General features: G+C 39.1%; 1 protein-coding gene across 12 annotated transcripts in view; it reads left to right on the top strand.

The window, feature by feature from the left end:
* Lingo2 (leucine rich repeat and Ig domain containing 2) overlaps positions 1 to 26,476 on the top strand; it is a 1,322,423-nt gene that overhangs the window by 1,200,740 nt on the left and 95,207 nt on the right. The gene's annotated exons all lie outside the window — the stretch shown is intronic.

Here is a 26,476-nt window from a genome sequence, read left to right as displayed (position 1 = left end):
TAATTGTGCCCATTTTATAAAAAGGCATTTTCTTACTTTTGCTTAAATATAAAAGGCCTATATTCTCTTTTCACTTAACATTTAGAAAAATATGTTTAAAGGTTTTAATTTGTTTTCTTTCATCATTGCTTGGTCACATTTGTTGATATTTTCCTTTGCTAGGCTAATTTCTTATAACAAAGACAGCTTTGCTCCTTTGAGAAATGCGTATCTGAATATCATAAATGTCCAGCTTGCAGAGCCCCATAGGCACCTTATGCTTGTTTCTCAATTCCATGTTGAAAGGGCAATTGTCATGATGTTCTCTTCCTCTAATTTACTAAATGAATTCTGCCTCAGCCCTTAACTTCTTCTCCTCCCCTATCCCCACACTCCTTTTTCAAATATTTCTCTTTTTTAATTTTATTTTTCTTGGATATGTTATGTATCGTTCCCCCTTCTCCCATACCCCATCCCTTTGCTTCTGTGAGGATGCTCCCACTCCCACACACCCACGCCCTCCTCAATACCCCTGGCATTCCCCCACACTGGGGAAATGAGCCTTCACAGAACCAAGGGCTTCTCCTCCTATTGGCACTTGCCAATGCCATCAGACTCCTTCTTAATGCAATAGTGGCCGAAGAGAAATTTTACAGAGCAAGTCCAGGTGTTATCACTGAAAATGGTCAGAAAAAGTAAACACACACCTTTGGCAACAAACAAAATGTAGAAAACAAAGGAATTTAAAGTATTTCCGTAGTCTAGGAACATCACTCATAGCAGAGGAAAGATGATCAAGGGACTGTAGATACTGCTCAGTGATTAGCAGCACTTCCTGCTCTTGCAGAGAAACAAGTTACTTCCGTGTACCCTCGTGAAGCTCACAGCCATTGGTAATTCCAGTTCCAGGAGACTCAAATTCCTACTCTGAACTTCCCAGGCTCTAAGCAGGCATATGACACGCAGGCATACATTGCAAGCAAAACATATGTACAACAATGCCAGGCAACCAGAGCTTCCAGGGACTAAGCCACTACATAAAGACTATACATAGACTGACCCTGGACTCTGACCCCATAGGTAGCAATGAATGTCTTAGTAAGAGCACCAGTGGAAGGGGAAGCCCTGGGTCCTGCTAAGACTGAACCCCCAGTGAACTAGATTGGTGGGGGGAGGGCGGCAATGGGGGGAGGATGGGGAGGGGAACACCCATAAACAAGGGGGGGGGGAATTAGGGGGATGTTTGCCCGGAAACCGGGAAAGGGAATAACACTCGAAATGTATGTAAGAAATACTCAAGTTAATAAAAAAAAAGAACCTAGATTTCATTTTTTAATATACTGTTTGCAGTATTGTTTTCCTTTGACTTCAGCACTGGCCTTTTCTCTTAAAACATAAATATCTCAGCAGCAATACTTTTAAAATTCATCAGTGTGAGCACATGGGACATTGAAAACCCAAGATTCTTGGTTTTCTGCACACACATTTTCTCATTAGAGGCTCCTTCTGGCCTCATAGTGCTTTTCTTGTCCCCAGCCACTTAATGAACAGTTACTTAAATGAACCATGATAAATGCCTGTCCTGGCATGGTCTCAAATTAAATCCATTAGAAATGTTACTTAGGCTAAAATGCCTGTTATCATGCCAGCAAATGAAATTACAGAGTCATTTTTCAGAATTAGGCAAGAAGAACCTACATTCACAAATCTTCTCATTGAAGCTCTGGGTGCTTTGGTAGTCAAGGGATGTGCCCTGAAATTTATTACTCTGGGCTGAGTATCAGGTTAGCTATTATTAGTAGTACATTCTTGGGAGAGTTACTGAACTATAGTATGTTTCCGTGCCCTCACATAGAATAAAATATTAAAAATTCTAACCTTGTAGGACTGTGATAACATTGTGAATGAATTAGTTCTATATGTAGCATAGCTGTCACATAGCATAGTAACTACTCCCAAATTAGAAGTATTCTAAGAGGGTCCTACTGAAACTTACTGCAGAGTTGAAAGAACTGTTAGTAAACATATTTGAGTTCCTGGATCCAATTCATTTAGACTTTTATTCATCCAGGGTTGTTCCGGCTTCTTTGCATTCTATATTGTTAAAGTGTTAGAAATATCCTCCCCAGTGGAACTGTGTTGAACCATAGAGCAGAGTAGGTGTCCATGGGCCCTGCATATTTGCACTCCTGAATGGTTGCAAGGTTTACTGCAGGAATGGCTTAGCCACTAATAACTTCTTCTTGAAAATGTTTTCTTTTAATTGAAAGTAAATATTATTCACATAATACATCCTGATTATGGCTCTCCTTCCCTGTACTCCTCCCAGTTCTTTCCCAGCTTGATTCCCATCCAGAGTCAAACCCTTCCCGTCTCTCATTAGGAAACATATGGGCTTCTAAGGCATACTAGTAAAATACCATATAATATAATAAGACAAAACAAAAGCAAACACATCGGAATTGGACACGACAAACAAGCAAGAAAAAGAGCCCAAGGGAAGGCAGAAGAAAAAAAGGCCTGTCCATTTGCACATTCAGAAATTCCATAAAAATGCCAAACTAGAAGCTATTACAATATACTACACACACACACACACACACACACACACACACACACACACACACACACACTGTGTGTGTGTAATATGACTCAATGCAGACCCGTGTAGGCCCTCCTGTGCATGCTACTTTGGTCTCTGTGAGTTCATATGGTTTTCATCATATCGATTAGAGGGATTTGTTTTCCTGGTGTCTTCCACCCCCTCTGGTCTTACACTTTCTGCTTTCTTTCCTGTGCTATTTCTTGAGCTATGAGGAGAGGGATTTGACGGAGATATTCCATTTAGGGCCAAGTGTTTCAAGGTCTCTCATTCTCTAAATATTGCCTGGCTGTGGGTTTCTGTATTTGTTCCCATCTACTGCATAAAGAAGCTTCTCTGATGATGCCCAAGCAAGGCAATCATCTATGAGTATGACAGAATGTCATTAGGAGCTACTTATTGCCATCTATCTATATAGAGATAGAGATAGAGATAGATATTTAAAGAAGGTAGTATATGCTGTTACCTTTGGTCCCTGGGCTATCTCTTCTCAGGTTCTGGGTCACCCAGTGTCACATTTGAGATTTCTCATGTTGTGGGCTTCATATCAAATCAGATATTGGTTGGATAGTCGCACAAGCTTTGTGTCACCAATGAAATATTGTACCTTTCTGGCCCAGAAGGGTTTGTGACTGCATGGAGTTTACATTTCTCTTTTAGTACTATTCAGGGTACCTTCCTATAACAAAGACTCCATAATATAGGGGTGAGAGTTCTATGTGTGGACCAGCTTGACATCTCCATATTTAATGTGTTGTGCGGGTGTTGTCTTCAGCAATGGAGCTTTATTATCTGCTTTTGGAGAGCAACCTATAGTCTCCGTCACCTCCTGGGTTGTTTAAGAATCCCCATGGGACTATTTTGGCCAACAACTCAATTAGATGTAACCCTATTCAGCAACTAGAAGTCTCATTTCATGGCAGGAAGTGTCCAGTTGGGGCTCTGTCTTCCCTAGTATTTGGAGATTTCACTCAGATCACCTTTTCATATGTATATATTTTAGGAAGCTTCTACTGCATTGGGTTTCCATAGTATTACTCAAATACCCCTTACTTTTGGCTCTTTCCTAGAATTTCTTCCCTTCCCTCACTTGATCCACTTGAACTGGATATACCAGCAACCCTAATCCTTCCATAACTATGTACTCTATTTCCCTGTCTAACAAGATCTCTCTGCCTCCCACCACCCCAGACCCTTACTCTATACATAACCTCTGTGGTTCAACTGATAATAGCTTGGTTATCAACGACCAAACTGCTAATGTCCACATATAAGCAAGTACATACCATATTTATCTTTACCTCATGCATGATGAATTTTTTTCGATATTTTTATCCACTTGCCTGCAAATCTTATCATTTCATTTTTAGCAGTACATTTTCTTCACCTGAGGATGGGTTTTCTTATAAAGGAGGACTTGCCCCTTCTCTTAATCCTTTGAACCCTCCTCATCCCTTGACCTTATCTCTTGCCTCATTGTACTTTGTTTTATTCTTTTTCCCATATGTTAAACTCCAATTTCCTAAAACTTAGAGTTATAAAATTATAAAAAGTAAATTTCTTTTTCTTCTAAATTATTCAGTCTGTGGCATTCTGTTATAGCAACAGAAAAAAAAAACTATTGAGACAGTAGTGATTTATTGATCCCCTTCCATGGATATTCTAGCATCATGCCAGAAATGAAGCTACAAAAATAAACAAGACATTGTTGTTTCTCCAAGAGAGTTCACAGTCTATATAAGTCCAGTATATTTATTTATTTGTGTGTGTGTGTGTGTGTGTGTGTGTGTGTGTGTGTGTGTGGCATATATGCACTGGGAAAAATGCAAAAATGAAAGGATAGGAAAAAAGTTTCTAAGAGACAAAATGACCGGAAAAAAAAACAGTCACTAAACTGCCTCTGGGTTCCAGGAAGATACCCTATAAGGAAATGGAAGATCAGCAGAGTTGCTGAAGACTGAGGTGGCTTCCACCAAGAAAAAAAGCAGAAGAGGCCAGTCTAAGCCAAGTGCAGAGTGTGTCCAGTTCTAAGACACCTTCTGACTTCAAAGAATGATGCTAGCAAGAGATGCTGCTAGAGCTACAGACAAGAGGAATGTAAACTCAGTGGTTCAAAGATACAGAGGGATGCCCTTTGCCACAAAATTAATGTTTGTATAACTATGGCTCCTCTACATAGATGCTTCCACACACCGAGCAGAGACACTGTGCACTGAAGTTATGTTGAATAGAGTTCTTAGGTTTAACTCTGGAGACAGGGAATTAACCAGAGTTAAAAAAGCAGTAAGATGGTTACGTTATACTGAGGTCTTTGTGTTACTAACTGGGATATACACTATACATTTCTCTATCATACTTAGTCACTACTTTACATGTAGTAACTATACATGTTCCCTGGGTTATGTTTCAATCTCTGATCAGACTGTTTCTGGCTATTTCATTTCTAGAAACATTCTGGTGTTTGTAACTTCTGAATTTTCTTTAGCTAAATTGGTAAGTAGTATCTACCTACTTTATCGATTGTCTTAAGAGTTTCTATTTCTATATGCTCATTCAAAGCCAACTAGTCTTATCACTAGACCATGAGGTGGAAGTGTACCTTCCATCTGCTGCCGGAGTTAAGAGGAATCTTGGGTTGAAATATTACCCCATTTTCTTCTATTGTATCTGTCTAAAAGTGGTATTTTTTTCTTTGGACAATTTTATAAGGAAAACCATTTTTTTGCCAAAACTTCATTAGTTAACATTTTAACCTCATAGTTCTGCCTTCAAGATGAAGTATTTTTTACCCATAAATAAAAAGTGGATGGAAAACTTCAGCCTTTCTGGCGTTCCCAATACCCTTGGTTTTGGTAACCAAGAGTAACAAAAAGTAAACTAAACTAAAATAAAAATGGCCTGTCTATATGGGGGGAAAGTATTGCTCTGGATATACTGTCTCTAGTCTCTCTAATTCCTAATTGTTCCTTTGATCTTCCTATCACCTGGGCACCTCTTGTTTTCCATGAGAAGAAATAACTAATTACTTACCTGTTAGGAAGAAGATTGTTTGTAAACAGAACACAATGTCTATGTGATCTTTGGCTTCTGTTCCAAAAGCTTTCTTCTTTATCTTCCTATGGTGAACACAAAGCAGCCATGCTGATTGGGAGGTGCTTTGTCTGTTCCCACAATTGTCATCTCACCAGAAAATCCCTGGAATCTAATTTAAACTCTTTAACCCTTTCCTAAGTTTCAAAACTCTCTACAAAAACTATATTCCTCTAATTATTTGGTACCATTCCAATAATAATCAATTTTGAGCACTGAAGGATTGTTATTGAATGACCCTTAAGTCATCTATCTGATAAGGTCATATTATATAAACTTTATCAATAATTGAGTTTGTTTATGTTATTTTCATTTCTTTCTTATTTAAATTAGGAACTGAAAGCTAGAAAATATAAACACTAATAGTTATGAACTTACATTCATTCATAGCCTTCAACTCATAAATTATTGTCCAATATATAAACATATATCTGATACTGTGATATGCTCACAGTGTGTTCACAAGGTGGATTTTGTTCCAATTCTCAGACACTAAAACTGCCTTCAAGTTTTAAACATAATGCTGCTTCTGCAATTTTTAAGTATTAATGGGAAAGACCACAAGACATTTTAATGCTTCTTCTGCAAACAGAATCATAATGTAGAGTTTATAATTTATAGGATAAGGCATGTGTGCAAATTATAACATTATATTAAGTTTAACCAAGATTTTAGCAGTTTAGTTCAGAGAATCTATTAGATTTTTTATGTGTAGTAGCATATCTCAAACATGTATAATTGTCTAAGATAGGCATGTTACCTGTAAAAGCCTTCATAAATACGACACTTTCCTTGGATATATTTACTATATTGATTTTTTAAAAGACATTGATAACTATTCTGAGAGCATGGCTTCTGAATTCAAAATAACATCATTTAAAATATGCCCTACAGGGAAATTTATGGCTTTGTCCATTTTTGTCTGTCCAAACCCTTCTGAAGCATAAATCATAAATCAGAGAAAGAACATGTATTGACTAAATAGCTGTTAGAACGAGTCATGGATTCAAACCAATCCCAAACCACTCATCAAATGATCTGAGGAGTAGTGTTTCTAGAGGAAATGTCCTATAAGCTAATATACAACATACTTATAAAACATACTTTAATTTCAAACATATTCTGGCACTGTCATTGGCAAAGAATTAGTAGAGACAGGGACTCAGGTGACAGCTTCTTGTCATCTTTACAGTGCTCATAGCTAACCGTAGTCACCTTAAACTTTCACAATCTGTAACTCTAACATGTCAGCAATCCCCAGCTGACCCAACTGAAATGGCTGGTTCATTCTGCTTCTGCAGGATAGATCGAAACATATGAAAGAAATGTAAAAGTCTTTGTGTTGAGAAAATAGCAAATTCTTTACTTGAACATCATTGTTTTTAACTCTTTAGGAAAAAAAGTCACTATCACTCCTTGGAACATTTTATGGGAGACAAGTCCTTGCTCTCCAAGCCAGAGTGTGAGGACCTCTTGTAGTTTATTCTACAGCCAAAAGACGGTGCCTTCTTTTTGTAGTCTGGCTCCAGAAGTCCTCTCCTTCAAGCATAAGAGCTCTTAAACTCTTTGGTTTTGGCAGGGGGTGGAGGGGCAGGCTGTGCTTTCCGAAAATATGTTGTAAAGCCCCCAACTACATAACTGCTTGGAAAATTGACAAAAATGCTCCCTAGCAAGATAGCTAAATAGAATGGGCTTCTGGAGAAACATTCTAAGCAGGAACAAGATCCCAAAGCAGAATTTCCAAAGGAAAGAAAATGAATAATCAGCTTTCTCCTGCCCTTCACAGATGCCCCTCTGCCTGTTCAACCACAGGCAAAGGAGCTGTGTTGTTACAAGCTGTGCACTGAGGAGCAAAGCAGCAGCTGGTACAGGGGCAGCTCAATGCCCCAGCAAGCCTTGCCCTTAGGAAACAAACCCCTCACAAGTGTAAGGTAGACATGTGGGTGGATGAAGCCCATCCGGTAAGGAGGCTCCTTCTGGACAGGGGAAAGGAATAGAGGCCTCCAGACGAATGGTGCTTCACTAAGGCATCTCTGGAAAGGAAGAACTGTAGAGGTTCATATGAGGGAGCTGTCTTTTACCATTGGAAATGCTATTTAAAGTTGTGTTTACATGAATAGAACTCACAGGGCCTCTGAGGAAAGTGATGGGTAGGGCAGAAGGTGAAATGGTTATTTGCAGATGTCCTTCAAGGAGACTGTACACGTGACTTGAGCTGATTTTATGCCAAACTATCTGAATGAATGCCGTCAAAGCTTCTGCTGTCATTTGATGGATTTAATGGATGACCATGATTCGCTTGCTTTCACAGATTGCAGTAGATTACCAAGAATAGTATTTACCATAGAGCAGAGTAAAATGGCCTGAATGTTTATAGGTGATTGCATTTTGTCACAATAAAGATAATGTATCTCTTAAATGTATTTAAAAATCAGGCAAGATAAAATTTCCTAATTGGTATTTTAGTGTATTTTCTCCCAGAGAAATGTCTGGTGTGTGTTTGTGTGTGTTTGTGTGTGTGTGTGTGTGTGTGTGTGTGTGTGTGTGTATTATGTGCATACGTTTATATACATGTACATGTATGTGTGTATGTACGTATATCAAAGGACAGCCTCAGATGGTGATTCACATCTTCTCTCATGTTTGAGACAAGTTCTCTCTACTGTTCTCAGCTGTGTATACTAAGCTAGCGAGCCTTTGCCTTCTGGGTATTCTCTTACCCTTCCTCCTGTCTCACAGTAGAAGGCCTGGACTACAGCATTTGTTAGCAATGCCTGGCTTTCCATGAGCTTTGGTATTTGAACTCAGATTCTCAGATTGCGCAGCAAGCAGTTTACCCACCAAGCCATCTGCAACCCTCTAGGAACCATGTTTTAAACTCCACTAGGGTAACTTCTAGCCATACTTCTTACATCCTCCTGCCATTGGAGGGGTCAAAACTCTCCAGACTCGAGGTTTCACTGAGGCACAGCTGTAAGCAAGGACAGAGGGCCAGGAACTTTTGATGACTGCTAACAAATCCTCCTCCTACAATTGCCTCAGGATTTCCAGCATGCCCCCATATTGGAGGGTGTTGACTCTTTTTCCATGCCTAACTTTCCTTGACACTTTTCCATGTCCAGGAATCCAGTTTCTCTAATGACATGCTAAAAATTCCGTGAGCTATGGCTAAAGGACTTATAAATGCTTATTTATTAATACTCTGAGTTGGAACCAGTGAGTGTGAGCAAAAAGCATGAAATACAGTTGAAGGACATGTGAAGGGATCTTGGCAGCAAATATAGGACAGAGCAGGCTTTTTTGTTGTTTGTTTGTTTGTTTGTTTGTTTGTTTGTTTTTTCAGGATGTTAACAGTCATAATAGCACTGGCTTCTGTGTCTGCCATATCTTCTAACACATAGACCATGAGAGCTACAGGGGTTTCTTTTGGAAAAATTGTCATGGAAAGAATGAGGCTACCTAGGAAGAAAAATAACAAGTTTGTCTCTCTCCTTTAGACAAGAGAAGGTAGAAAGCTTCATTTTAAAAATGTATTCCTTTCTGCTTGCTGTTTTCCTCACACAGCCACACAGCGCCACTGGCTGGGTCTCATCTCACTCCACTAAACTGAAGGACAACGTTTGCATGCCACAGTATTCATTGTTAACATCACAGGCATGCAGAGAAGGCTTCTGGAGGAGCTGCCTATACCAATGGATGTCCAATAGGTGGCCAGGATCCCCCACTGTCTCGGCAGCTGTTGCTATACCTTGGCTAGGATGCTCAGACACTCATTGTCTCAATGTGTTTATCTGTAAAAGGGGCTGGGGAAACACCTTCCTGGGCCTCTACCAGTACTGTGGGAAATTGCCCAAAGCCTTTGACAGATGAAAGATATTTCTAGTACCTGCTGCATTGTAAATTAAACCTCAATCTCCAAATCCTTGAATGCCTGGGACCAGGAGGCAGGGACAGTTAGCTCCGTGAATCCTGTTTATTGCTGACATTTCCCTCTAAACTCCAGTGGGATCCCTACGGTCAGCACTCCCACAGATCGCAAGGGGTGGTGTGAGCATTCTCATAATGTAAACTCTCCGAAACAAATGCTTCCTCAAAGAACCAAGGGACTAAGATTAAAGCGCCTGCACCTGGAGCAAGGTTTTATTACATAGTATATTTTTTAGAGCTGGATAAGGTCCTAGTGTGGAAAGGTAAATGTTCGTGCACCTACCTTAGGACAGGACAGCAAAGCAATGCGTTTTCAAAGGCCAAAGCTGTTTTTATTGCCCCCACTCCCCCCACACAACTCTGTGTTCTGTGGGTTTTCTCTCATTCTTCATCCCAGCAAGGATTTTTTTTTCCTTCATCTTTTTGAGTCAGCAGCCTGTCTGTAACAAAGGTACCCAGCTGTTCTCTGAGCCCTAATCCCTAAACAACTTTTAATAGGGACCGCCTGCCTTCCTGCCATTGGCTGCCACAATTGCATGCCAGATTGAAGGTATTTGAAGGGGGAATACAGAGGATTATGGTGAAGTGTAGCTTTGCCCAGTGGTTTAAGATTAGAATTGCTAATAGCACTCTGCAATGGTTTGTTTTCCTTTGGTAGGTGAGTGTGTGCTCTGTATGACTGGTATATTGCTGCGAGCTGGCAGATGGCTACATGTGTCCAGTCAGACAGGAATCACTGAAGACCCACATTTCCACTGACTCAGCTAATCTCACCCAACACCACTATGTGGAAACATCCTTGTCATTGCCCCAACAGAGATGCAAAACCTGAGTTTTTGAGAGAAAAAAATAGTCAGGATTCCAACAAATAGCAGAGTCCAAACCTTTTCTGAACCCTTCTATATCCATCAATATGCTGTTACAGACTATATATCAAGAATAAGTACAGTATGGAAGAGACTAAGGGCTTTAAATCTTTTTTCCCCAGGAAATACACCCTATGTGTCTGTCTGTCTGTCTCTGTCTCTGTCTCTGTGTGTGTGTGTGTGTGTGTGTGTGTGTGTGTGTCGCGCGCGCGCGCGCGCGTTTGCCTGAGCGCGCTGTTGCTCTGTCAACTCTAACACTCATAAAGGTACACAAATGAATACAGCATCCACATTCAGAATTCGCACTGGCATGCTAATCAGAATGGGAAAATGAACTGAAACTTAGATTTGTACCTACAAGAGAGGATAGTATTTGCTAAGCAAATTACTGTGATGAACAAATTTGTAATAGACTATTCAAGCTACTTAAGAGAATAGATTGTTTTTAAGCATCCATTCACATGCTAATGATTTATATACTAATTATGAGTCCTTCTTATCTCTTCATTAAAGCCTGCTCCCTGGGTACCTGCATCTAAACTAACTTTATAAGTCACTAATCTTAAATAAGCAGAATAAAGTCTCCATCTCAGGAAAGGACATTATTCCCATTGAGGTTTGCCATTGATTCTGACCAGCATCTAGTCCTCCGACACTCAAGCCCAATTAAACTTTTCACCAATAAACATATATTGAGTGTGTCCCACATAGGTGCTTCTAATAATAATAATAAAAAAAAACACAAGTAAGTAAGCAGGAAAGCAGGATCCAAGTTTAGCCCATGGTGGATTGGGTCTATACTTTGTATACAGAAACAGAAGAGAGAGGAGCTCTGGCCATTTTCCAATTTTCCAAACCTGTAGGTCTTTAAGAATCAGGCATAGTGGTTTGGTATCTGCCTGGATAAAGATCACTTTAGAAATATGCATACTGTTGGGGATTTAGCTCAGTGGTAGAGCACTTGCCTAGGAAGCGCAAGGCCCTGGGTTCGGTCCCCAGCTCCGGGGGGGGGAAGGGAGTGATGGTGCTCTGTACCAGAGCTAGGGGATCTCAGCAAGGTAGGGCCAGCCTGTTAAACATGGGTACTCCAAGGCCAGGCTCGGCTACAGAGTGACAGAAACATGAAAGCAGGTTTCCCTACTCTTGAGGAACAGCACAGGTTAAATTTCCTATCATTCTGGTTATTCAGCACACGCTGCCCACAAGATCTTCACACACACACACACACACACACACACACACACACACTTCTTTTAATTCAACCCTTCTTGCAATCACATTGACGGTTTTGTGTGTGTCACACCGTCCTTTGACTGATTGTTTTAATAGCCTCTGGAGCTGTTCCATCCTTGGTCCCTCCAAATCTCTTGGGATCCTTTAAGGTTTTGTGACAGGTAAAAAGCTCCAATAGTTGCACACAGCAGACCCCAAGTCAAATGTACTACAACGCCTACACAATCCACCTCAGTTCAGTGTTACTCTCTCCTGTGTTCTTCTTCCTCTGCCCTTCTCATTCCTCAGTGACTTCACACCTGCTGTCTCATCTGTCAAGAGCACTCTCCCTCCAGAGACCACTGTGCTTTGGAGCTCTTCCTACACGTGCCCTTCTCACATCATTTTACAGGTTTCTTAATTCACTTATTTGAGTTATAGCATCCACGGCGGTATCTTATTACCTCCTCCCTGTTTTGTGTTTTTCTATGTATTTAACCATTGTTGACCAACTATACTTCTTTCTCATTTCTCCTGTCCTCATAAAAGGGTGTATCATTTTTGTTTCAATGCACCATTTTCAACTTCTAAAATTGCGCTTCTGCACAGTTGTATTTATTTACTAGAAGTCTGGTTTTTGTTCTGTAAATTGAACCGTTATGACCATTAATTGTGCTCATACCTACTTTTCAAACATATCATGCAAAGAAAGCATCTGTGAAAACCAAGCAATGTTGTGGCCACTGCTGATTGATCTCCAGTTTCTTTTTTTTTAAAGAAATGTAAGTTTATAATATTTAAAAACTGTAAGCTAAAACAAACAAACAACAATAAGACCCAAACCAAAACCACATCTACATTCTTGATTTTGAGTCTACGCCCATCGTTGACCAGTTGTCCCAATTTCCCATCCTTATGAGACTGGTCCTTTGCTAATCATAGTACCATCTTCTTAAGCTGCACAGTGGTCTTCTTTCAGTGTATGAACATGACATACAAAAATTGTTTTCCTCCAAGTCCTTTGTCAGAGTGCTTTAACCATTCGTACTAAAGGAACATCAATCCTGCAGAGTTACTGTGCACCGGGACCAAGGCATCTCTATCCCTGCTCCTGAACAGTAACAGCATATGTTTCCTTTACCCATTTCCAAGTCATTTAATGCACTTGCAATCACCATACTTACAGTTCATAAATGAGTGGCGTTCGGTACCTCTGTATAATAATAAATTTCTCCAGAGTTCTTTGAGATAATTACTTAACTACCAGTGAGTTCATCAAAGTGCTGTGATTATTAATCAGTGGGAAAATACCAAATTCATTACTCAAATTTCAGAATTATAAGATTAAAGTAAATATACATCTGGGTTCATAGCTTTCTACCATAGATTCTGAGAAATGACTTCACCTAAGGAGATGCTCTCTGGTATCCTGGTGTGAGTTAGAAATAATTATTTGTGCCAGAGTGCTTATTTACCACACTGTTTTGTCCCATAATTTTTTTCTCTGTGGGCAACTTCACTGATACCTGGCTATTGCTTAAACATAGGTCGGATCATAGTAGAATGGCTTCTCCTCAAACACAGGCTTGCCTCAGTCATCTGAGATCTGGAGGCCTTTGCAACATCTTTCTTGATTACTGAGATTCTAGATGTATTTTTTTTGTGTTCTTCACCTAAAATGTGTCTTCACCCTCAAAAGAAACTCCATTAATTCTCACTAATTCTCTTCATATTCTAGAACATTTTGACTTGAAACTTTGCTATTTAACTCAACACCTTGTTCTCATCAACATGACATACCTTGTATATCATGCAACTGTACATTAATTATTAATAGTAATAAATGTAATTTGTCAAATAATATGGGCATGAGAGTTTCTGTTCTAGGAGCTACCCACATGTCACTGTACCTAATGTCCACAGTATCCCATGAAGGTTAACTGTTTACTCTCTAAAACAACTAACAATTTTCAGTAGTCAGTGAGGAAACTGATGTGAAATCTTTGTAGAATGCATGTGTGTCTATGTTCTTTCAAAAATTAGAAAGGCTCTCTAGAAAATAGGAATGTGTGGTTTTTACTTTAAAAAAATACTTTTAAAAGAACAAAAACCTAAATAATTGCATCCTTAAGCTTTGAATATTCCAGTACATGTCCATGCCTTTTCAATGGATCTACTCCTGCTTATCTTGGACCACATTTGGCGTCTCCTGATGACATCACCTTCATCGAATCATTGATCACCCTTAAATGGATGCGCTTTCATACTTACTCCCACGTCAGTCAGCACTTTCAGGTGCTAAACCTCCTTATGTGCCTCTAAATGTTGTGGTATCTTAACTTTTGGCCCTGCCCAACAATCTTGCATCTTCCTACTCCTCCTGTCTTCTTTCCGAACAGCTATGAATGTTACCCTGCCTATTTTTAATTTACACCTCTGTGTTGGCTACGTATCAAAGGCAGAACAGTTGGGATGCTTCTTAAAATTCATGTTTCTCAACCCCACTCTGAAAAGGTGATTCCCCGAGTCTGGCTTTCTCATTAGTTTGGTTTTTCAAAAGTCTCTAGTGACAGTAGTATGTGGTAGAGGTTTGAAATCAAATTCTAGATGAAAAAATAAAAGGTGTGATCACTTAATTTCTTTAAATGAATGTGTTTTTGTATAATTAAATACTATCCAAAAAATATCTTTTTTTTAAAAAGTTCTTTACAAAGAGAAAGATGCAATGCTGGAGCTTTCTATACAAAGGGCCCTTTTATATATTCACTCTCATTTAGACCTGTCAAACCTATTTCTGAAAGCTTCTGTGAGCCTTCTTGGTAAGCACCTAATAAGTACTTGTCTATGCAGAGTTTGATGTTGCCTTGAGCTCGCTGCACCAACTCTAAATTGGTCCCAGAGGCTCAGAAGACATAAATTTTGGATGATTGCAAATAGGTGCTTATGACTGTGTGCATCTCTAGACTATATACACACATATTTGCTTTGCATGTGTACTTGTAAAGAGAGAAGCTGCTTTCAGTGACATTACATGTAATTTGTGTACAAATAGTACAGTCTATATAAAGGCACAAATGTTGCCGGTTTCATGATTTGAATATCTCTAATATTTTGTCATCTCACCATGGTATAAACTCTGTTGCTGTGACAAGAAAGATGGCCTGAAAATAATGGAGATGAAGTACAGAGGTGGAAATGAAGACATGTTATACTTAAGTCATGACCACCAAGTTGTTAAAAGCTTAATTAGAGTTGCCTGGCTTCTAATGCTGATAAAATATAAAGTACTTGGTATGTTTCCTGTATAAGCCTAGAATTATCTATAGTGCTATTTTAACCACGGGTATGAAGTAAATGGATGATGAAAAAAGGTTTTGAGAGAAAAAAACACTCATTTCCTTCTCTGAAGCCCCTGTGTCTAACACAGTCTCTGATAGACAAATGCTCAATAATAGAGTTTTAAAAATGGTCAAAACCTTACTGACATCATTTTGTGAAATCTGAGTTGAAATATGTCTTTCATCAGATATTATCCATCTGCCTATATAGCTTTTGAAATTTTTTTCTAATTTTTTAAATTTTATTTTTCTTGGATATTTTATATATTTACATTTCAAATGTTATCCCCTTTCCTCCCTCTCCCATAACCCCTCCCCCTGCTTCTGTGAGGGTGGTCCCACTCCCACTGACACACTCCAACCTCAACACACTGGCATTACGCTGCATTGGGAAAACAAGCCTTCAGAAAATCAAGGACTTTTACTCCTACAGGTGCTGGAAAATGCCATCCTCTGCTACATATGTGGCTGGAGCCATGGGTTCCTCCCTGTGTACACTTCGGTTGGTTATTTAACCCCTGGGAACTCTAAGGGGTCTGGTTGGTTGATATTATTGTTCTTCCGATGGTGTTTCAAACCCCTTCAGCTCCTTCAGTTCTTTCTCTAACTCCTCCATTGGGTCCCCTTGATCAGTCCAATGGTTAACTGCAACCATCCTCATCTGTATAAGTAGGGCTCTGGCAGAGCATCTCAGGAGACATCCATATCTGGCTTCTGAGAGCAAGCACTTCTTGGCATCAACAATAGTGACTGGGTTTGGTGGCTGTATATGGGATGGATCCCCAGGTGGGGCAGTCTCTGAATGACCTTTTCTTCAGTCTCTGAGCCACAATTTGTTCCTGTATTTCCTCCTGTGAGTATATTGTTCTCCCTTCTAAGAAGGAATGATGCATCCACATTTTGGTGTTCCTTCTTCTTGGGCTTTGTATGATCTATGAGTTTTTTTCCTTAGGTATTCCAAGGTTTTGGGCTAATATCCACTTATCAGTAAGTGCATAGCATGTGTGTTCTTTTGTGACTGGGTTACCTCATTCAGGATGATATTTTCTAGTTCCATTCATTTACCTAAGAATTTCATGTAGTCATTATTTTTAATAGTTGAGTAGTACACAACTTTGTAAATGTACCATATTTTTTGAATCCATTCCTCTGTTGAAGGGCATCTGGTTTCTTTCCAACTTCTGGCTATTATAAATGAGGCTGCTGTGAACATAGTGGAGCACGTGTCTTTGTTGTATGTTGGAGCATCTTTTGGGTATATGCCCAAGAGAGGTATAGCTGGGTCCTCAGGTAACAGAATGTCCAATTTTCTGAGGAACCTCCAGACTGATTTCCAGAGTGGTTGTACCAGTTTGCAATCCCACCAACAATGGAGGAATGTTCCTCTTTCTCTACATCCTCACCAGCATCTGCTGTCAACTGAGTTTTTTATCTTAGCCATGCTAACTGGTGTGAGGTGGAATCTCAGCATTGTTTTGATTTGCATTTTCCTGATGACTAAGGATGTTGAACATTTCTTTATGTGCTACTCAGCCTTTTGGTAGTCCTCAGCTGAGAATTCTTCATTTAGCACTGTACCCCATTTTTAATAGGGTTATTTGACTCTCTGGGGTCTAACTTCTTGAGTTCTTTGTATATTTTGGATATTAGCCCTCGATGTGATGTAGGATTAGTAAAGATCTTTTCCCAATCTGTGGGTTGCTGTTTTGCCCAACGACAGTGTCCTTTGCCTAACAGAAGCTTTGCAATTTTATGAGGTCCAATTTGTCTATTCTTTTCCTTAGAGCATAAGTCATTGGTGTTCTGTTCAGGAAATTTCCCCTGTGCCTATGTGTTTGAGGCTCTTCCCCACATTCTCTTCAATTAGTTTCAGTGTATCTGGTTTTATGTGGAGGTCTTTGATCCTCTTGGACTTGAACTTTGTATAAGGAGATAAGAATGGGTCAATTTACATTCTTCAACATTCTCCAGTTGAACCAGCACCATTTGTTGAAAATGCTGTCTTTTTTCCACTGTATGATTTTAGCTTATCTCTCAAATATCAAGTGTCCATAGGTGTACAGGTTCATTTCTGGGTCTTCAATTCTATTCCATTGATCTATCTACCTGTCTCTGTATGAATACCATGCAGTTTTTCTCACAATTGTTCTGTAATATAGCTTGAGGTCAAGGATGGTGATTCCCCCAGAAGTTCTTTTATTGTTGAGAATAGTTTTCACTCTTCTGTTTTTTTTGTTTTCCAAATGAATTTGCAAATTCCTCTTTCTAGTTCTATGAAGAATTGAGATGGAATTTTGATGGAGATTCCATTGATTATATAGATTCCTTTTGGCAAGATGGCCATTTTTCTTATATCAATCCTGCTGATACATGTGCATGGGAGATCTTTTCATCTTCTCAGATCTTCTTCAATTTCTTTCTTCAGAGAATTGAAGTTCTTGTCATACAGATCTTTCACTTGCTTCCATAGTCTCTGTTGAAAAGTCTAGTGCAATTTTGATAGGTCTGCCTTTAAATATTACTTGACCTTTTTCCCTTACTGCTTTTAATATTCTTTCTTTGTTTTGTTTATTTGGTGTTTTAACTAATATGTGACTGGAGAAATCCCTCTAGTCTATTCTATTCTGATTCAATCTGTTTGGAGTTCTGTAGGCTTCTTGTATGTTCATGAGCATCTTTTTCTTTAGGTTAGGGGAGTTTTCTTCTATAATTTTATTGAGGATATTTACTGGCCTTTTAATTTGGGAATCTTCATTCTCTTCTATACCTATTATTCTTAGGTTTGGGCTGCTCATTGTGTCCTGGATTTCCTGGATGTTTTGGGCTAAGACCTTTTTGCTTTTTGCATTTTCTTTGACTATTGTGTCAATGTTTCCTATGGTACCTTCTGCCCCGGAGATTCTCTCTTCAGTCTCTTGTATTCTGGATGTTTAGATCCTGGATGGTCTTGTTTAATTCTGTCACCTGTTTGGTGGTGTTTTCCTGTAATTCTGTAAGGAATTTTTGTGTTTCCCCCTTAAGGGATTCTACTTGTGTTGTCCCGTTGTCCTGTATTTCTTTAAGGAAGTTATTTATGTCCTTCTTAAAGTCCTGTACCATCATCATGAGATGTTATTTTAAATCCACATCTTGCTTTTCTGGTGTGTTGGGATATCTGCAGTAGCCACAGGGCAGCCTAGGACAGGACTCTTCTGGTCTCCATCTGCACCCAGAGCTGGAGCTGTCCCACAGCTTTAGGGTCTAAAACCTGCCCTGAGAGAGCTGGTCTCCCAGGAGACCTCTCATTCCTAAGATCACAGGCTCACAGCCCCCCAGGAGGTACAAGCTCCAGTCAGAGACAGCAAGACCAACTAACACCAAAGATTACCAGGTGGTAAGAGGCAAGCCCAAGAGCAGAAACCAAGACTACTTGGCATCATCAGAACCCATTTCTCCCACCACAGCAAATACCGGATAGACCTTCTCTTATTTTATCTTGAACATATTGAGGAAACATTTTGTTAAAGTCAGAGGCCATCTTAGGGTACTGTGTCTCAAACTGAGGACCTTGTGCATGCTAGGCAAGTGATCTACCACTAAACTACTTGCCAGACAGAAATGTTGAGTGATTGGACCAAGTTTACATCACTAAGAAACTGGAAAATTGTGTATCATCCAATTCTATGTCTAGGAAGTAAGTACTTTAAGCTGCATCTCATCTGGTTTCCAAAGTGTTTTCCACAGCTCTCTACCCATGGAAGCTTGTCAATAATGTTGTGTAATTACATGTAGCTCAGTAAAATGACATAGACACAAAGTTTCTTAGCATTCTAGATAATACTAATTCTAGGTAATCCACATTTTCTGGATCACACCTCATGCACTACAGCATGAAAGAGAAGATCTAAAACTCCTATAGCCAAATTTCTGTGTTTAAATCAATGATTCCCAACCTTCCTAATGCTTGTACTCCTTTAATACAATTCTTCATGGTGTGGTGGCCCCCAACAATAAAATTATTTTTGTTGCTACTCCATAACTATAATTTTACTACTTTTATTATGTGATATGCAAAATATATGATATGTGACCCCATTCAAACCCCAAAGAAGAAGCAGACCACAGGTTGGGAACTAGTGGTTTAAATCACTTCATCCCTGAAGACACCTTGAGTATGTTTCCAAACTTCTCTGAACCTCAATTTACATATCTGTAAAATAGGCATCTGTTGCTTAAGGATTAAATAAATTGATGTCTAAAGCAATTAGAAGAATATGAGTTTCCAGTAATTCCCATTACAAACTTTTAATGATCGTCATTATTGTATAGGAAAGAATTCCTCATATTCAGTGACTTTACCTGTCTGTCAGAAATGTCTGATAATATAGTTAACACTGGGATTACACTTAGTTTACCTGGACAGAAATATCACAGTCCTTGTCCCTGTGCAGTTGACAGCCTGTCAAGAATGATGGACAGCCAATAAGCTCTGAAGAATTGAACCATGAATTTTGACCAGAGGAAAAAGCACACAGGAGAAGTTACAGATTATGAATTTAGAGGAAAGCAAAGCATAGTCATGTTGAGTTTCGAGTCAGGTAATATTAGTAATTAAGTAAGTGAATGATTTTGGGGGAACAGAAAGTGGGAACCAAGCCCAAGATAAAAGTGCTGTTATAGTGATGGAAATGTTACTCTATAGCTATCCACCCAGCATAGGGCAATGCCAGGGTGTTGAGTTGAAGTGGGAGTGAGTGGGTGGGAAGGGAGGCATCCTCATAGAAGCAAGGGAGGACCTAGAAAGGGGACTACATTTGAAATGTAAATACATAAAATACCCAATTAAAAAAGTATACAAATTTTTTAAAGAATTACTTATTTTATTTATATGAGTACACTGTAGCTGTCTTCAGACACACCAGAAGAGGGCATAAGATCACATTTCAGATACTTGTGAGCCACCATGTGGTTGCTGGGAATTGAACTCAGGATGTTTGGAAGAGCAGTCGGTGCTCTTAACCACTGAGTCATTATGGACAGGAAACCAGGAAGGAGAATAACATTTGAAATGTAATTAAAGAAATATATCTAATAAAACATTTTTTAAAAAAGTATACAAAAAAAAGGGAAGGAAACACAGAAAAGGCAACAAGTGGAGACAGACAGGCAATCTACCCATGAAAGTAGGTGTAGAATGTATCATGACTAGAATGAACATTGAAAGACCTGCTTAAGAAGCTCCAGGTTATTAGTTGCAAAAGTGAATCTAGAATGTGCATGGGTACTGTACTGCAGGGGCTAGCCACTACTGTGCAGTACTCCAAGTGTGGTTTTTGACATCATCTGAAAACTCTTAAGAAATGCAAATGTCCAGACCCAGGTCCACAAATCTGAACTTTTAGTGACTCAGACAATTATGTTATAACAAGTTATGCAGGTAGCTTTTATGGCTTAAATACTTGAAAATCAATAATTTTTCTTTCATTCATTTGCTCGTTCATTCATTCATCTCATTAATAAATCTTTAGAGGATTCATATGGCCCTAAGCAGCTACAACAGTAATTCAGATGCCCTTAAGGAACTCAGTCAAATTTGGGGAAACACGTGAAAAAAAATGACATAAATAATAGAAAATGTAATAGAAACAAGGAGAGTGTGTGTGCTTGCACATTTAACACAGTGATGACAGCAGTGGGCTTGGTAACCACAAACATTCTCTGAGGAAACAGTGTTCGAAGTGAATTCTGTGAGTAGGTTTTCCTCAGGTAAAGTTGTATGTTTATGTGGAAGCAGAGCAAGGGCTCAGTCGAAGGAGGATGATGAAGAAGAGTAAAAGGATGCTGAAAGAGGATACCCAGCTCATCATTTGGACTCCTTGCCCTTCAGTCCATGTAAGATGCAAAGCCAGTAGAGTACATACAGATAGGAGCTGAGCTTTTAAAAGACCGCGCTGGCTTTCCTTGTACATTGTGTACTTCATCTCACTGTCTTAATTCAGCTACCATCAGTCCCTAAACCCTCAGTCCTCTGCCTTCCCCATGGAAAGGCCAGCCCTGACACCTCCCTTCAAACATCTGGGCTTTCTGACCTTACCATTCCCCTGGCTAGTTCAAAAAGCATTTATTAGAGTTTGAGTTCTAAACTGGCCTCCAACCATGAAACCACCAAGAGTTTCAATTTAATTTCCCTTTCATGCCCCTTCACACCTTGACTCCTTCTGAGAAACACCAACTATTGATACTGATAATAAGCTCATTTTATGCTTTGGAAGGGAAAAAATGCTTAGCTGAATCCACTATTAAACACACTCCTCTCATGATGAAGTCTGCATTTAAGTCAGGCTTCTATTAGCTGAGAAAAGGGTGTCCACTGAGGTATGAAATGTTTATTGTAGCTAGTTCCTGCAAAGCACTGCCAGAGAAGAGATAGTATTTTCAATGGCCAAACCCCACAATGCACAGGACATGAATTATGTATGTCTGTCTCTTTAGAACAAATCAGTGCAGACTGCAGGAGTTGGGGACCCCTGAAAAATTATCTTGGACTGTCTTCTTGGCATCAGAAACTTTGGGATGGAAAAGCGTTCTCTGAAAGAGATTTGAAATCATCACCTTTAGTATTTCTGGGAGAAACAGTTAGGAATGAGCAGTGACCTGCATTTCTAACTATCATCAGTCAAGATACCAGTAATCAACACATGATTATTATTCTCATCAGCCCAAAGCATGAAAATAATTGAGTGAAAAAAATCCTCACATTATATGAAATGATTGCTGCCTTTGAGCCATAATAAACGATTCTGGTCTGGTGCTAGGCAATAAAACAAATGGAAGCTGCCTGCTGCTGGTGCAGTGCCAGAAATACTACCAGATTCTATAGCCACCGACCTGCCCCAGACATGACTCATGTTTCAGAGCTAAGGGGACACCGCTGAAATGCCCCTCTTAGCCCCAGAATTTGACTGCATGTTGCAGAAGCTGGCTGCTTTACACGAGTCTACTCTCCAGCACTCTAGCTCACATTCACATTTGCCACTTCCCAGAACAGTGTGGGTTGTACATTAATTATGGAACATGGAGACCCACTTGTTGCTTTCAAATGTAAGCTATCAAGCCAGGCAGCTGGGCAGGCAGAAGCCAGCAGGCGATGCAATAAAGGATGCCCTACCCTTACCAGAAAGTGAGGATGGAGAGGAAGGCAGGATCTGAAAAGGCACTCTGCTGGGCCTTTTTATTCTGTTAGGTTTTAATAGTATAAAGGAATTCTGGGGCACCAAACTCATTCATACACCCAGCATGCTGAGCTTGGAAGAGCTATAACTACTTTTACAGGAAGGCCATAATTGATAAGCTTGGCCTTCAGGCTTCCTAGGCTCCTTTTGCAATGCAGGGTCAGCTGTTAGCCCACTAGGCACTTTGGATGTATTAGATACAGCTCTTCATGCCTACTGGGGTGGCTGCTCTATTTAGACCACAGTTATCACAATTATAGGCAATAGCAATGAAAACTCGTAAATGCTCAAAAGTCATGCAGATTCACTCAGAAAAGTAGAGGAGTGCAGAGCTCAGAGGAGACCTGCTTTCATCTTTAGTCCCAGTATTTAATGTGGTTAAAAGAGGTGACTTCTCACAGGAAGAAAGGCAGAATATCTGAGGACCAATGGAGTCTAATGGTCCAGTGAAAAAATTGAAGACACAAAACAAACTGGAACCATCAGCACCTCACCCACCAAAAATACTGAAAAGAGATGAATCCAGAGGCTTACAACTGAGAGCTGCTTACCTCACCTTACCTGGAAGATGCTCTGGAAACTAGTAGGGAAAGTTCAGTGGTAGATTTGGAGTGCTATGTTTTCAGGGAGCTCATACTTTAGATTCTCTAAAACTTACCAGTTAGTAGCATTGAATAGACAGAAAATACAAACTCTGCGGTTTGCAGGAAAGAAAAAAAACACTATGAAATGTGCTCAGAGCATTTTCATAACAAATGTTCATTATCAAGAAAAAATAGAAGCAGAGCCTCCTCATTCCAGAGAAAGGACACTCACTTCTCTGACTCAACTGCAGTTGGCCTCCCTATTTTTCCCGAATGTGAGGAAACCAAGAAATATTTGTAGAGGCCAATATCTAAGATATACATGCCCATTAAAAATAGATATGTGTGCAAGTTTTTCTTCCCATACCTTGTCATTGAGTCACGGCAGTGGGCTCTATTGAACTAAGGGCAGTGTATACAAAAAGACATAGATTGAAAGGATTTAAAAGTCTCTGGTGACTAAAACAGTACACCAAACATCAAACCCACTCAAACTCTTCACCAGGCCAACAGTAAAAACATAGGCAGAGGTTATTTACCTCAACTCCTCATTCCTAATCCGATGTGTCCAGTTTTTAACAGACCATTTCCAAATATGGAAGAAGAAAAAAGCAAGCAGTCTTATAATCTGAAGAGGCAGAGGCAATAATCGGAATCACTCAGATGTGGGTTTTGAAATTCAAGAAGGCACGGGACTCAGCTAGCACTGTGTATTAAATGCCCCATGGAATGCATAGAAAGCATGCATGAACAAATGCACAATGTCGTCAGTGAAATGGAGATGGGAAGACTCAACGATTATATTTAATGACAGAAAAGGAGACCGATTTTGGTGAACTTCTCAAGAAACCATTAAGAATCCAGGAATCTGTGAGATGGGTCAATAAAAACTTGCAAACCAGAATGCAAAGACTGAGAGACATAAATGAAAAATACAATGGTTTATGCACGAATAATGGAATAAGTCAAAAGAGACAGGAAGCATAATTAAAAAACAAGAAATAAGCAAAGCAATGAAACTTCTCACAAATAATAGTTACTGACCATAGTTCAGACCCAAGAAACTCCAATTCAAAAAAATAAAAAACTTTTACCTAACCATATTATATTGATACTACAGAAAATAAAACATGAAAGGAAAATCATTGAAAAGAATCCCAGGATGGTGGTTAGAAAAAAATTAGAGACAGGAAGAGCCACAGGACTTCAGAGGTAGCTTAGCTTGTAGAATGCTTGTGCAACACACACACAAAGCCCTAGGTTCACTTGCTGACACTGCATAAAACAGATATAGTGGTGCACGCTTGTTATCCTGGCATTCAGGAGGGAGAGGTAAAAAAAAAATCAGTAGTTCAGGGTCATCCTCATCTACACAGTGAATTCAAGGCTTTATTTTCTTATTCTTAATTGGTGCTCAAAAAGCAGCTGCATATTTTGAGATTGTAGCCTGTGGGTTTGTGAGACGAATTATGGGAGCGCCATATGTATGGAAGAGATAAATTGTAAATATTCTATTAAAAATACTTGCAGAACCTATCAAATAGCACTGTGTTCTTTAAAGATCTGCTTAGAGTAGTTCAAATATTTGTATTAATAATGTTTTAAGTGAGAATTTTATGAGAAAAGATTGCTTATTAGAATAGAGAATATTAAGGGGCATTGTATAAAACCCTCAATTAAATGCAAAGAAAGTATCAAAAGAGCTGAGAATAACTGTAATAAGTGAAAGAGAGACTGAATATCGTAGGACATTCCAGCACTCAGAGGACCGATTGCAAGATGTTAGCCTGGACCCTGTGATAAGACATGCTTTTAAAAGATAGAGTAAAGACAGTTATAAACACGGTGAATATGAAACTTGATGAGATAAGTAATTGCTTTAATAGTTTATGGCTGAACAAAGAAACACCATAATAAAGACCAAAGATCATCAAAGATATACATGCATATATACATATATATGCACATATATATGTATATATGCATGTATATATATATATATACATACATACATAAAGAGAAAACAAGACCCAAGTCAATGATTCTATGATATTTGTAAGAAACCAAATTTACAGGTCAAAATTTGGGTTAAAAGTGAAGGGAGGAAAAAACTTCCATAATTATGACAAACGAGTCATCCTACTTCAAATAAAGATAATTAATTTCAAAGCACACAGGATTATCAGGGATAAAGGAAAACATTGCCTCATGATACATTGGGCATTTCTCCAAGAATACAATTCAAAAATGTATAAAACAAACCCACAGGAAGACCAATGAGGTCACAGCTCACAGAACAGCAAGGAGACATTGACAAATCCATCATTATATTTGGAAACATTAACAGACTTCTTTAAAAATTGATAGCTCGAACAGGAAAGAAAATCAATTAGAAGATAGTTGCTATCAAGAGCACTACTAATTTGTCCTGGTTGACATTTGAGAAAGCTCCCTGCTTCCAGAATCAAAGGTGCCACCTTCTTAGGCTAACACACAACCATCACCAAGTTAGGCCACACTGCTGCATGAAAATCTCCCCAACTTTAAAATAATAGAAAATATATTATTGTCTCAGGCCACAATAGAATTAAAGCAGAAATGAGCAAAAGGAATAGCTGGGAGGGAAAAAAAGCCACAAAATTATTTAAAATTAAACCACAGACATTTAACTATAACACTGAGTCGAGGAAAAGATATGTAACAGTAACTATTTTCAACTGAACGGAATGAAAGTATTTTTAATAATTTGTACAATATAGTGAAAATGGCATTTACAGTGCAATTTGAACCATCAGATGCTTGTATCCCGGAAGCCAGGGAGAGCAAGAGGACAAGGATGAGAAAAGGCAGAGAAGTGATACTTAGTATCACCAGACAGGAGTAAGACACTCTAGTATGGGATTGCACAGTGTTATTGCTGCAGAGTATTTAGAGAACATGCTAATTACTTCTGAAGGCAGGAAAGGGAGAAAGTAAACGTTTTAACCTTACAGAGATGATAAATGTTTAAGAAGATAAAATATTCCCATATGTGTACATACTTGTATACTACAGGCATCTATGCTGAGTATTCATTCTCAGTTCTTTCAAGTGCTGTCCTGCCCTCCCAGTAAGATTGATAAAAGGAACTAGTGCAGTTGTTTTCAACCTCTGGGTCACAACTCCAGGGTCTAATGACCCTTTCACGGGGGTAGCATAGCAGATATCCTGTATTTCAGATATTTAAACCATGATTCATAACAGTAGCAAGATTGCAGTCATGAATAGCAATGGAATGGCTGGGCATCATCAAAACATAAGGATCTATATAAAGGATTGCAGCATGAAGAAGATTGAGAACCAGTGATCCAGAGTATAAATATACAGGATGTATAACATAAAGATTGCATTAAGTATGGAGGTGACTGTTACTATTTGTCACTCACATTCATCTGTCAGTTGGACACACGTAGTGTTATCTGGGAAAAGAGACTCAGTTGAGAAATTTTCCAGATTATATTTCACTTGGGAGCATGTCTGTGGGGGAAATTTTTTAACTGAAGAGCTAGAATGGCTACACTGTGTTCCCATGGCAGGGTTGACTCTATAAAAGTGGAGAAAGCTAGCTAAAATGAGCCAAGGAGTCAAGCGTGTAAATTCTCTCCTTTTAAGTGAAGATGTGATACTT

Source organism: Rattus norvegicus, chromosome 5, assembly GCF_036323735.1.
Source record: "Rattus norvegicus strain BN/NHsdMcwi chromosome 5, GRCr8, whole genome shotgun sequence".
In the NCBI taxonomy this organism is placed as follows: Eukaryota; Metazoa; Chordata; class Mammalia; order Rodentia; family Muridae; genus Rattus; species Rattus norvegicus.
Note: the sequence above shows the minus strand (reverse complement) of the source record. Positions and strands in the feature narration are given on the sequence as shown.